At 45.1% G+C, this 11,532-nt stretch overlaps 1 protein-coding gene across 5 annotated transcripts in view; it reads right to left on the reverse strand.

Moving 5' to 3' along the window:
- Positions 1-6,193, reverse strand: part of BCLAF3 (BCLAF1 and THRAP3 family member 3) — a 77,407-nt gene extending 71,214 nt beyond the window's left edge. For 4 of the 5 annotated variants that reach the window (XR_009214312.1, XM_058441548.1, XM_032756661.2 and 1 more), the window contains exon 1: positions 6,060-6,094. The gene's annotated coding sequence lies outside the window, so the exon portion shown is untranslated. Of the gene's footprint in view, positions 1-6,059 lie in introns of all 5 variants that reach the window. The other variant, XM_058441549.1, reaches the window with a different exon arrangement.
- Positions 6,194-11,532: the final 5,339 nt, after the last annotated feature.

An 11,532-nucleotide genomic window follows, 5' to 3' on the forward strand; every position in this document is an offset into this window, starting at 1 on the left:
GGCATGCGCCACCACGCCCAGCCAATTTTGTATTTTTTTAGTAGAGACAGGGTTTCTCCATGTTGGTCAGGCTGGTCTTGAACTCCCGACCTCAGGTGATCTGCATGCCTCAGCCTCCCAAAGCGCTGGGATTACCGGCGTGAGCCTGGCCAAAATTATACATTTTTAAAGAAATAATGACACTGAAAACACTACATATCAGATTCTTTTTTATTTACTTTTTTATGTTTTTAAGGCTAGTCAAGTGAAGTAGCAGGAGTGAAGAAGGAACAAAGAAATCTGTAACTGGTTGTCATCGATTAGTTGTAAATACCACTGCACTCGAACCAGCTTACAAATCCAATTTTATAGCATGCATTTAAAGCAGTAATCAGAGGAAAATTCATTGCACTAAACACAATTATTAGTAAAAATGAAACAATAAAAATAAGTAAATTTTATTCCAAGGTCAAAAAACACTTAAAAATAGGCTGGGCACCGTGGGCTCACACCTGTAATCCCACTGCTTTGGGAGGCTAAGGTGGGAGTACCACTTGACGCCAGGAATTTGAGAATAGCCTGGGAAACATAACAAGACCCTGTCTCTAGAAAAAAATAATTTAAAAAAAAATTAGCTAGGCGTGGTGGAACACGCCTGTAGTCCTAGCTTCTCGGGAGGTTGAGGCAGGGGGATTGCTAAAGCCCAGGAATTCAAGGCTACAGTGAGCTATGATAGACCACTGCACCCCAGCCTGGGTGACAGAGTGAGACCTTGCCTCAAAAAAAAAAAGAAACTTAAAAAATAACAAAATAAACCAAAAGAAAGGACATGGAAGTAAATAATAAAGATGAAAGCAGGCCAGGCACAGTGGCTCATGCTTGTAATTCCAGCACTTTGGGAGACCGAGGCAGGAGGATTATTTGAGGCCAGGAGTTCAAGGCCAGCCTGGGCAACATAGGGAGAACTTGTCTCTACAAAAAAAAAAAATAATCAAAATTAGCCAAGTGTGGTGGTGCACCACTGTAGTCCCAGCTACTTGGGAGGCTGAGGTGGGAGGATTGCTTGAGCCCAGGAGGTAGAGGCTACAGTGAGCTGAGACAATGCCACTGACTGCACGTCAGTCTGAGTGACAGAGAGAGACCTTGTCTCAGGAAAAAACAAGCAAAAAAAAGATGAAAGTAGAAGAAAAGAATGAGGGAAAAAACAGAAAAACAGATCTAATTAATAATTCAAAATTCTGTAGTTTTTGAAAAAAATAACAAAATAAAATAGATAAACCATTAGATAACTTAAGGAAAAAAGCACAAAAACACAAAATGCGGGCATGGAGGAAATAAGATGAAAAAATTTAAAAATAATAAAGGATGTCTTTGTAGACCTCTACCAAATAAATTTGAAAACCCAGATGAAAGGGATAATTTGCTAGAAAACTACAGATCACTAAAATTTTCTCCATTAGAGTTAGAAAGCTTAAATAGACCAATTTCCACAGAAAAAAAATTGAGAAAGTTATAAAGGAAATATCACATGAAAAAGTGTCAGGCCCAGATGGTTTCACAGGGAATTCTACCAAATCTTCAAACACGAGATAGCCTCAATGCTCTATAAATTATTCCAGAGACAGTAAGGCACAAGAAGGATCAGGCCTGCAGGAAAATCGACCTTTGGAGGAAGATGAACCAGCAAAGGAGAAACTGAGAAGGAACTTCCCGGGAGGAAGAAGGGAACCCTGGAACACAGAATCTCAGAAACAAAAGAAGGATGTTTCAAAAAGGGAGACTTTCATGGTAAATACTGCAGAGATCAAATAAAAGGAATGAAAAGTGTTAACACATGTCTTGAGGGCTAAACTGAGAAAGCCAATTATTAACAACTCTTTGAAACAGTCCAGCTGGGAAGGGAAGGGGAGGAGAGAAACTAGGTAGCGGCAGGGTGATTAGAGGTCTAGGAACAAGGTTTTAAAATGGGAGAAACTTGAGTCGGTTTCTTTCCTTTTTTTTTCCCCCCCTTGAGTCCCGGTGTCACTCCGTCACCCAGGCTGGTGTGCGGTAGCGCAATCATAGCTCACTGCAGCCTTGAACTCCTGGGCTCAAGTGATCCTCTCGCTTCAGCCTTTAAGTAGCTGGGACTACAGGTGCATACCCTATACCCAGCTAATTTTTTTTTAATTTTTTTGTAGAGACAGGGTCTTGCTATGTTGTCAGGGCTAGTCTCAAACTCCTGGCCTCAGGTGATCCTCCCAGTTCAGCCTCCCAAAGTGCTGGGATTATAAGTATGAACCACCATGCCCAGCCAGTACATTTATTCTTAATAAGGAGAGACTATTTGCCTGGCATTAGGGATCTAAAGTAGAATGACAGTCATAGCAGAGATGAGTCTAAGTCCAATTAGTTCAATGTTTCCTTTGATTCCTTAATATTAACTCCAAATAACGTGGTCAATTTTTCCCAACATTCCAAATTTACATATTACCTTCTTCATTGGTCCAAACTGAATTTATTTATTTATTTAGAGACAGAGTCTTGCTCTGTCACCCAGGCTGGAGGGCAATGGCACAATCTCGACTCACTGCAACCTCCGCCTCCTGAGTTCAAGCAATTCTCATGCCTCAGCCTCCCAAGTAGCTGGGATTACAGGCATGCACCACCACGCCCGGCTACTTTTTGTATTTTTAGCAGAGATGGGGTTTCACCATGTTGGCCAGGCTAGTCTCAAACTCCTGACCTCAGGTGATCCGTCCGCCTTGGCCTCCCAAAGTGCTGGGATTACAGGCGTGAGCCACTGTGCCCGGCCCCCCCAAACTGAATTTTTATCAGTGGTCACATTCTATGTAAATTTATCAAACATGACTAAGTACCAGTGACTGCTAGGGGGTAGGAATAAAAAGTTAGAAGAGACCTAGTTTCTTTCCTGGGGAAGCTAAGTCTCTGGTGGGTAAGAATGATGACATGAGTACCAGCAGTTCCTGGTTTACTAAGTGTTGTACACGTACTATGTCATGTAATCCTCACAACAAACACATGAGGAAGCTGGAATTACCTCCAGTTCACGAGTGAATAAAGCCAGCCTCAAAAAAGTTAACTGATCTGCCCCAGGTGGAGGACCTGAAAGTAGAACCCAGGTTCTTGGACTATAATACTACCACTTCCTCACCTTGCGAATCCTACCTTCAGAAAGATGACCCTGTGGAGACTGCCCGGTCACTTGCTCAGGTGCTTGGTCAGCAGAATTGGGCTTTAGCATACTTGAGAATAGTTGACATCAGGCATCACATCTAAAATTGCCATCTAAATTTGGAAAGCAGCTTTTATGCCCTCTGCTGCCTGGATAATGTAGCCTGCAGGGCACAAAGACCATGTTTTATTTATCATAAGCCCAAGTACTGTGTTTTATTTAGCGTTATACCTGCCCCTCTCAGCTTTATATAGTGCTTTTAAATATTTGTTCCTTCAACATTTGTGCAGATTCATTCACTCACCTAATTTCATAACCCTGATAAAGTTTTGAATATAATCTAGGGCAGTAGTAAAACAAAAAACTTCAAATTTAAGGAGTGAAAGAGTATGGGGGCAAAGGGTATCAGAGAATAGCCTTTTGAATTAAGATATTTACTTTAAAAAATGTATGAACCTCAAGATGCTTCTGTGCTCTGAAATTTTTACAAGATGGTAATAACATGGCTGGGTGCAGTGGCTCATGCCTGTAATCCCAGCACTTTGCAAGGCCAAGGCAGGAGAATCGCTTGAGCTCAAGAGTTTGAGACCAGCCTAGGCAACATAGTGAGACACTGTCTCTATTTAAAAATAATAAGTTAAAAATAATTTTTAAAAATACCAACAAGACAAAGTGTGTCTAAATGTACTTTCCAGGAATGTTTCAATTGACCCTTAAAATTATCCTTAAGAAAGGTAAGACAACTGTATTATAAACCCTAATGCATCATTGAGGAAAGAGTACCTTAGAAAAGTGACTTGTTCAAGATAATCAGATATACTGGATTTCAAGGGGATCCTAACTTTCAATCTCTTGTTTATTATGTCTTTGCCTCACCTAGATAACCTTTCTTTACCAAAATAGTAAAGGTGCAATAAAAGATGAGAAGCTGAAGTGCTATCAACAAATAAGAAAAAAGTGATGACTAGAGAGGGGTAGTTGTACTTGGTTGGAGAGTACAAGTATGGCTCAAAAGTATTCCTATAGAAATCCCTTTAAATGTTGCCTTTTGCTAGGGTGTGGGTAAGGACACTCACAGATTGTTGGTAGGAGTGCAAAACAGCATATCCTTTCCAGAGGGAAACTGAGCAATTCACATTAAAAAGAAACCCTTATCTGCACACTCTGCCCAACAATTCTATCATCTAGGAATGTACACTTAGAAAGTAATCATGGGCCGGGTGCAGTGGCTCACACCTGTAATCCCAGCACTTTGGGAGGCCGAGGCGGGCAGATCGCCGGAGGTCAGGAGTTTGAGACCAGCCTGGCAAATATGGTGAAACCCCATCTCCACTAAAAATACAAAAATTAGCCAGGCATGGTGGCACATGCCTGTAGTCCCAGCAACTCGGGAGGCTGAGACAGGGGAATCACTTGAACCCAGGAGGTGGAGGTTGCAGTGAGCCGAGATCGTGCCACTGCACTCCAGCCTGGGCGACAGAGTGAGATTCGAAAGTAATCATAGATATGCAGACTTTTACATTTACCCAACAATGTATTTTAATAGGGAAGAACTGAGAATGACCAATGAAATAAATTATAATATTACAGCCATATAATGGCATGCTATCTAGTCAGAAAAAGATAATTACAAAAGAGAATTCACTTTAGAAAAACTCATGTATTAAGCTCTGCATAGAAAAAGACTGGAGGTGTATAACCACATTCACAATGGTTACTTGGAATGGTGAAACCATATTCACCATGGTTACTTGGAATTTGGAATAGTGAAACAATATATCTTCATTGTGATTTCTATCTTAGAAATGTGTATAAATGGCTAAATGTTCCTATATATAAAAATGTTTCTAATAAGACGTTTTAAAGGTTTCTTGGGGGTGACTGAAACAGCTGTGATTTCAAAATAAAATTTTAGTAGCCATTTAAAAAAACATTAAAAATAAAACATTGCTATACCATTACCATTAAAATACCAATGAAAAATAAAGCCCTCGTTATGAATCCACAGCAAAACCTTTCTTTTCAAATTCTGGTCTGTCGTTCGGACCTGTTCACATTCAGAAAAATGCTAAAAACGCTGCCTGGCCAGGAGCCTAAAGAGGCCTTCCTGATTTCTACCTGCAGTTTGTAATTTGTTCCAGGAAGAAAAAAAAAAAAAAGGCAATCACCTAATAGGTAGTTCGAAAAGCACCTGAGTAAGAAAATATTTACGGGGTAGGTTTCGTTCCCATTTCTTTCCCTCGAGACCTACCAACAGGACAGTCCTGACAGCGACTGGCCCAGTTTCCCAATACAACCCAGAGAAGCACAGGAGATGCGCCAATTTTCAGTAGACGCTTCTAAAAAGACAAGTTTTACTTTACAATGCAGGATAATGAGCAGCCTTCACTACTCATTCTCGACGTTAACAGAGGAAGATGCCGCTGCGCGGCAGGAGCGCCTCACCAGGACAAAGCGGGGTGCGGGGGGGATCCTTGGTTCAGGCCCCGCAGGCGACGCGTCCAGGGCCGCCTCGAGAACAAGGGCACCGTCCCCGGACACCGCCTTCCCAGCCCCCGCCCTCTTGACAGATGCAGGGAACCGCGGGGACCGCAACCTGCCCGACGACGGCGGAGGATCAGGGTCGCGGCAGCAGGTGCCCGGGTCGCCGTGCCTGCCGAGGGACCTCAGGGGCGCCGGGCAGCTGTCCCCTGGAAACCCGCGCCGGGTCGCCGCGCCCGAGGGAAGGCGCTGACTGAGGGACCTATGGGGCGCAGAGGAGCTGTCCCCAGAGAACCCGAGTCGGACCGCCGCATCCTCCCCGCTGCCCCATCCGCCACCCCGAGAACCGCCCCTCCTGGGTGGCGGACACGCCCTCCCTGCGGGCCCAGGCCTCCTCGCCCCGCCCCCCCACTGAGCCGCTCACCCGGCCGGGAAGTCCCCGCCGCCGCCGCCGCCGCCTCCGCCGCCTCCGCCTCCGCCGCCTCCGCCGCGACCGCCGCCGGCCCCTCGGGCCTCGCCCCTCACTCTGCCGCCGCCTCCCACAGCAGTGGCACCCCAGCCGCCTCTGCCGGGCCGTGGGACCCGGAACCACTTCCTTCCGGAACCGCCTCGCCCCGCCCCCGCCCTGGCCCCGCCCACTGCTCGCGGCCTCGCGCTGGGCCCGTTCTCCAGCCGACCCCTATCCTCTACTCTCCCGGCGAGGGTGCCCCGCCCGGGCTTCTCGGGCCAGAGCCCTGCGCCCCCTGCCGGCCGTTCCCACCGCGGCCGCTCCGTCCCTCTGCCACCCTCCCGCCGGGTCCTGCTAGAGCGCCTGCGCCCTCTGCCGCCCTCTCGCCGGAAAGGAGGGGACCTAATGGGCGTTCCAGGTCCAGGGATCCTGGGGGTTAAGGCCCAGGGATTGGAGGTCACCCCTCAGTCACGGGCAGAACTTGATCCCGTGGGCCTTCCAGCTTTGTGCAGATCTCTAACCATTCACCTACCCTCTATCCATTTCCCACGCCTCAAATTAAGCATATTCCTGGAAAACAAAGCCTCCCCTCTGGACTTCGCAAATGGTCGGATGGTACCAACATCTATCCGTCATCCAATTCAAAAGATTGCCTCATCTCTGTCTACTCGCTTGGTTTCTCCCCTCCCGCACTCCATGCACCAGCCTCAAAGGTAGTGTGTCTTCTTCACTCTTGAAGCTTTCCGCTTGACACTGATATTCTTTCTTCCCCTTGTGAAATAGCTCTTTCAGGCTCTATGCCATCTGGTAGTAACACCTTTTGCTCTCCCTTGTGACTGTCACCTACTGACTGCCTGGCATTAGTTTTCCTCTCCATCTGATGTACTGCCATCCTCCCAATGAATCCAACATCCACAACCCAGCCTGGTTTCCTTCAGTTCCTCAACCCGAATGACCTTTACTTCTACTTTGTTCACCTGTAGTCTAGAAAATCTAGATATTCATCAGTTGATACTGCTCCATCTCTAAAACCTTAAATGTTGAAATCTCACTACCCAACTTAAACCCATGGCCTTTGACTACAACCACTTTTTTATTTTTACTTATTTATTTATTTTGAGACAGAAATAAATTTATTTATTTATTTGTCACCCATGCTGGAGTGCAGTGGTGTGATCTCGGCTCACTGCAACCTCTGCCTCCCGGGTTCAAGTGATTCTCCTGCCTCAGCCTCCTGAGTAGCTGGGATTACAGGCTGCTCCACCATGCCCAGCTAATTTTTTTTTTTTTCAGTAGAGACAGGGTTTCCCCATGTCGGCCAGGCTGGTCTCAAACTCCTGACCTCAGGTGATCCTCCCGCCTCAGCCTCCCAGAGTGCTGAGATTACAGGCGTGAGCCACCGCGGGCGGCCTATTTATTTATTTAGAGATGGAGTCTGGCTCTTGTCACCCAGGCTGGAGTGCAGTGGTGCAATCTTGGCTCACTGCAACCTCCACCTCCTGGGTTCAAGCAATTCTTCTGCCTCAGCCACCTGAGTAGCTGGGATTACAGTCGCCCGCCACCATGCCCGGCTACTTTTTGTATTTTTAATGAAGACGGGGTTTCACCATGTTGGCCAGGCTGGTCTCGAACTTGTGACCTCAAGTGATCTACCCGCCTCAGCCTCCCAAAGTGTTGGGGTTACAGGCATGAGCCACCGCACCGGCCTGTTTTATCATTTTCGTCTTTCATCCATTTCCAGCATTTCCAGTAGACCTCAAGTTTGCTTTATTGATACTGATATGGCTTTCTAAAGCATTATTTCTGTCTCTAATTTGACTCAAACTTTATTATTGAGATTTTTGTTTCTTTGTATTCTCCCTCGCCCGGTTCTCTCTTGTTACTCTAGTAATCTCCATCTCACCCTTTCATTTCCTTAGGAATCTCTGTTCTGATTTTATAGAAAGCCTATCATATTCCAAAAGGATGCTAAACTGGTTGTGAAATTTTTCTTTCAGATTCTGCAGATAATCCTTTTCAGACGTATGCTCCTTTGGGACAGGTGCAGTGGCTCACGCCTGTAATCCCAGCACTTTGGGAGGTCAAGGAGGGTGGATCACTTGAAGTCAGGAGTTCGAGACCAGCCTGGCCAACATGGGGAAACCCCCGTCTCTACTAAAAGTACAAAAATTAGCTGGGCGTGGTGGCGCATGTCTGTAGTCCCAGCTACTCAGGAGGCTGAGGCAGGAGAATCACTTGAACCCAGGACGTGGAGGTTGCAGTCAGCCAAGACTGCGCCACTGCACTCCAGCCTGGGTGACAGAGTGATGCTCCGTCTCAAAAAAAAAAAAAAAAGAAATGTGCTCTTTTTTCTCTTCCATTCCCATGGTTTCTGTGTCTTCATTATATATAAATATAAATATATATACACAGAAATATAAATGTATATACACACATTTATATTTATAAATAAAAAATATATACACACATATATACACGCATATACATATATGCACACAGATATATATGTATGTGTATATATATATTTGTGTATGTGTATATATATGTGTGTGTGTGTGTGTGTGTATATATATATATATTTCTTTTGACTCCTCTTTGAACAAGGTAGTCTTTTTCCAGACTCATGATTGTCAACAGACAGCACAAGTAGATGGTCCTTGGCCCTATTTGCTGTCTACTTGTGTGGAAAGAGAGGTTAAACAGTTTGCACATAGTCCTTGGTGTCTATATAAATAGCATACATGCACATGTACACAGAGCAAGCCTGAGAGAAACGGAGTATCATCTCCCTTGCCTTTCCTTTCCTTCAGGTTTCATGTGAAGCCAACTCCGCTTCAGACAAGGAGTCTGTATTGGTAAGAATAAGCTATGCTACAGTAACAACCCCCAAACCTCAGTGGCTTAGAACAGCAAATGTTTATTTCTCACTTACATTTCACATCCATCATGGGGCAACTTTGACTCTTCTGTCTGGGATCCAGACTGAAGGAATAGACCCTGCCAGAGAGTTTACCACTGTCATATCAGAAGAAAACAAGCAAGGGTGGGACCATACACTACATAGTGAAGCTCCTGCTTCAAGCCACCAAATCAGAAACTCTAGGGCCGGGCATGGTGGCTCACTGTAATCCAAGCACTTTGGGAGGCTGAGGTGGGTGGATGTTCCGAGGTCAGGAGTTCAAGACCAGCCTGGCCAACATGGGGAAACCCTGTCTCTACTAAAAACACAAAAATTAGCCAGGCGTGGTGGTTCCCACGTGTAATCCCAGCTACTCAGGAGGCTGAGGCAGGAGAATTGCTTGAACCTGGGGGGGCAGAGGTTGCAGTGAGCCAAGATTGCACCACTGCACTCCAGCCTGCGTGACAGAGCAAGACTCCGAAAGAAAGAGAAAGAAGAAAGAAAGAAAGAAAGAAAGAAAAGGAAGGAAGGAGAAAGAAAGAAGAAAGAGAAAGAAAGAAAGAAAGAAGAAAAAGAAAGAAAGAACAAGAAAAGAAAGAAAGAAGAAAGAAAGAAAGAAAGAAGAAAGAAAGAAGAAAGAAAGAAAGAAAGAAAGAAAGAAAGAAAGAAAGAAAGAAAGAAACTAACTCTAGGAGTAGGGCCCAGCAAACTTCATTTCGGCAAGTCTCCAGATGACTCTGACGCACCCTCAAAGTTGAGAACCACTGCTGCATCGCTTGTACTCCCTGCAAACCAGAACGTGGACATAGAGGCTTGCTGTAATTCAGGGTAGTTTTAAAATCCTTAAACCAGAGAAAAATGTAAACAGTTTTAAAAGGAGCAATTCAGTCTGCAATGCAGACTTACACAAAGTACATACTGCCATCGTCATCTTTTGGAGAGCATCAGCTTCTGGGGAGACCTATCGGCTGCCTTGGCACGTTCTCCCGCCACCCTTCCGTGTGGCTTTCTTTTTTAAATGCTGATGTGAGAAAAAGAAAATTGTGAAGTAGTAGGACAAATAGCTTTCTCAACCCTTGAAAACACTGTTGTCCAGATTGACCCTAGTTTGTATGGTGATGGTGTGACTTTAGCATCTCCATTAGCGCTTAGAACCCGGGACTGGCAGAACCAGGTGCATTTTCCCTTGCCTTAACGATCTGACTTTTGTCGTCTGGCTTAACGCTATTAATGAAATTTAATGTATAATGCTTAGCTGGCCCTGTTCCCTCCTCCTTGTCTTCCATCCCATGATATAGGCATTTTTTTGTGGACGCTGTCCTTTCTTTACCTTTGCTTTTTAAATGGCTTTGTCAACAGCAGAGTGCAGACAGAAATGATTTATATTGTTTGGATGAAAATGTTTTTAGACAGGCTTATGCTGCAGGTTTCTTTTTGCTCATTCTAGTCACTGCCTGTATGTCTGTTTTCCTACTGAGATGGAGGGCAAATTCCTAAACAAAATTTGGTGGTTGCTACCAGTCAGTCCTCTGGTCCTATAAATTATTTCTGATGAACTCTTTTGTAGTGTAATAGGTGTAGTGGCTTGGCTGTGCTTCTGAAAGACATATAATATCTGTGGTTTTAAAACAATGTCTTACAACTCAGCAATTATTTTGAAAAACATTTTGAGATAGTCTACCTACATTAATGCAAGGCAAAAAGGAGGAGTTTGAGACCAGCCCGCACGACATGGCAAAACACCATCTCTACAAGAAAACACAAAAAATTAGCCAGGCATGGTGGTAGGAACCTGTTGTCCCAGCTACTTGGGAGACCGAGATGGGAGAATCACCTGAGCCCGGGAGGCAGAACTTGTAGTGATCTGAGATTGCGCCACTGCACTCCAGCCTGGGCAACAGAGCAAGACCCTGTCTCAAAGAAATAAACAAATAAGAGCAGCCTGGCCAACGTGGTGAAACCCCGTCTGTACTAAAAATACAAAAATTAGCCGAGTGTGGTGGCACACGTCTGTAATCCCAGCTACTTTGGAGGCCGAGGCAGGAGAATCACTTGAACCCTGGAGGGTGAGGTTACAGTGAGCTGAGATTATGCCACTGCACCAGGCTGGGCGACAGAGTGAGGCTCTGTCTCAGAAAAAAAGAAAAGAAAAGAAAAAGTCCAGTGCCTTCCCACTGTAGAAACTATCCCCAAATCCCTTCCTACCATACATGGTCTCTTTTGTGTCCACGCACAACCCCAAAACCAATTCAAAAGTCATTCATCTCTCCAAAACTTCATTTGCCTGACGAATTTACTTTGTTCAACCCCATATTTACTAGGTACCCCATAGTCTTGTCTTAAGTTTTCACTCCATTTCCCACTCTCCCTTGGACTGGTAGGGAAAGAGAACATAATGGACTCTGTGGTAGATTTTACAATAATATATTCAAAACATTTACCACCCTTCCCTCCCCAGGCCCCTTACTAGAAAATGGAAAAATGACACAAAGTGACTCACATGATACTCCCACTGAACAGCTCTGGTCTAAGCCAATCATGGCATGGCAG

Source organism: Hylobates moloch, unplaced genomic scaffold, assembly GCF_009828535.3.
Source record: "Hylobates moloch isolate HMO894 unplaced genomic scaffold, HMol_V3 SCAFFOLD_7, whole genome shotgun sequence".
NCBI classification, from domain to species: Eukaryota; Metazoa; Chordata; class Mammalia; order Primates; family Hylobatidae; genus Hylobates; species Hylobates moloch.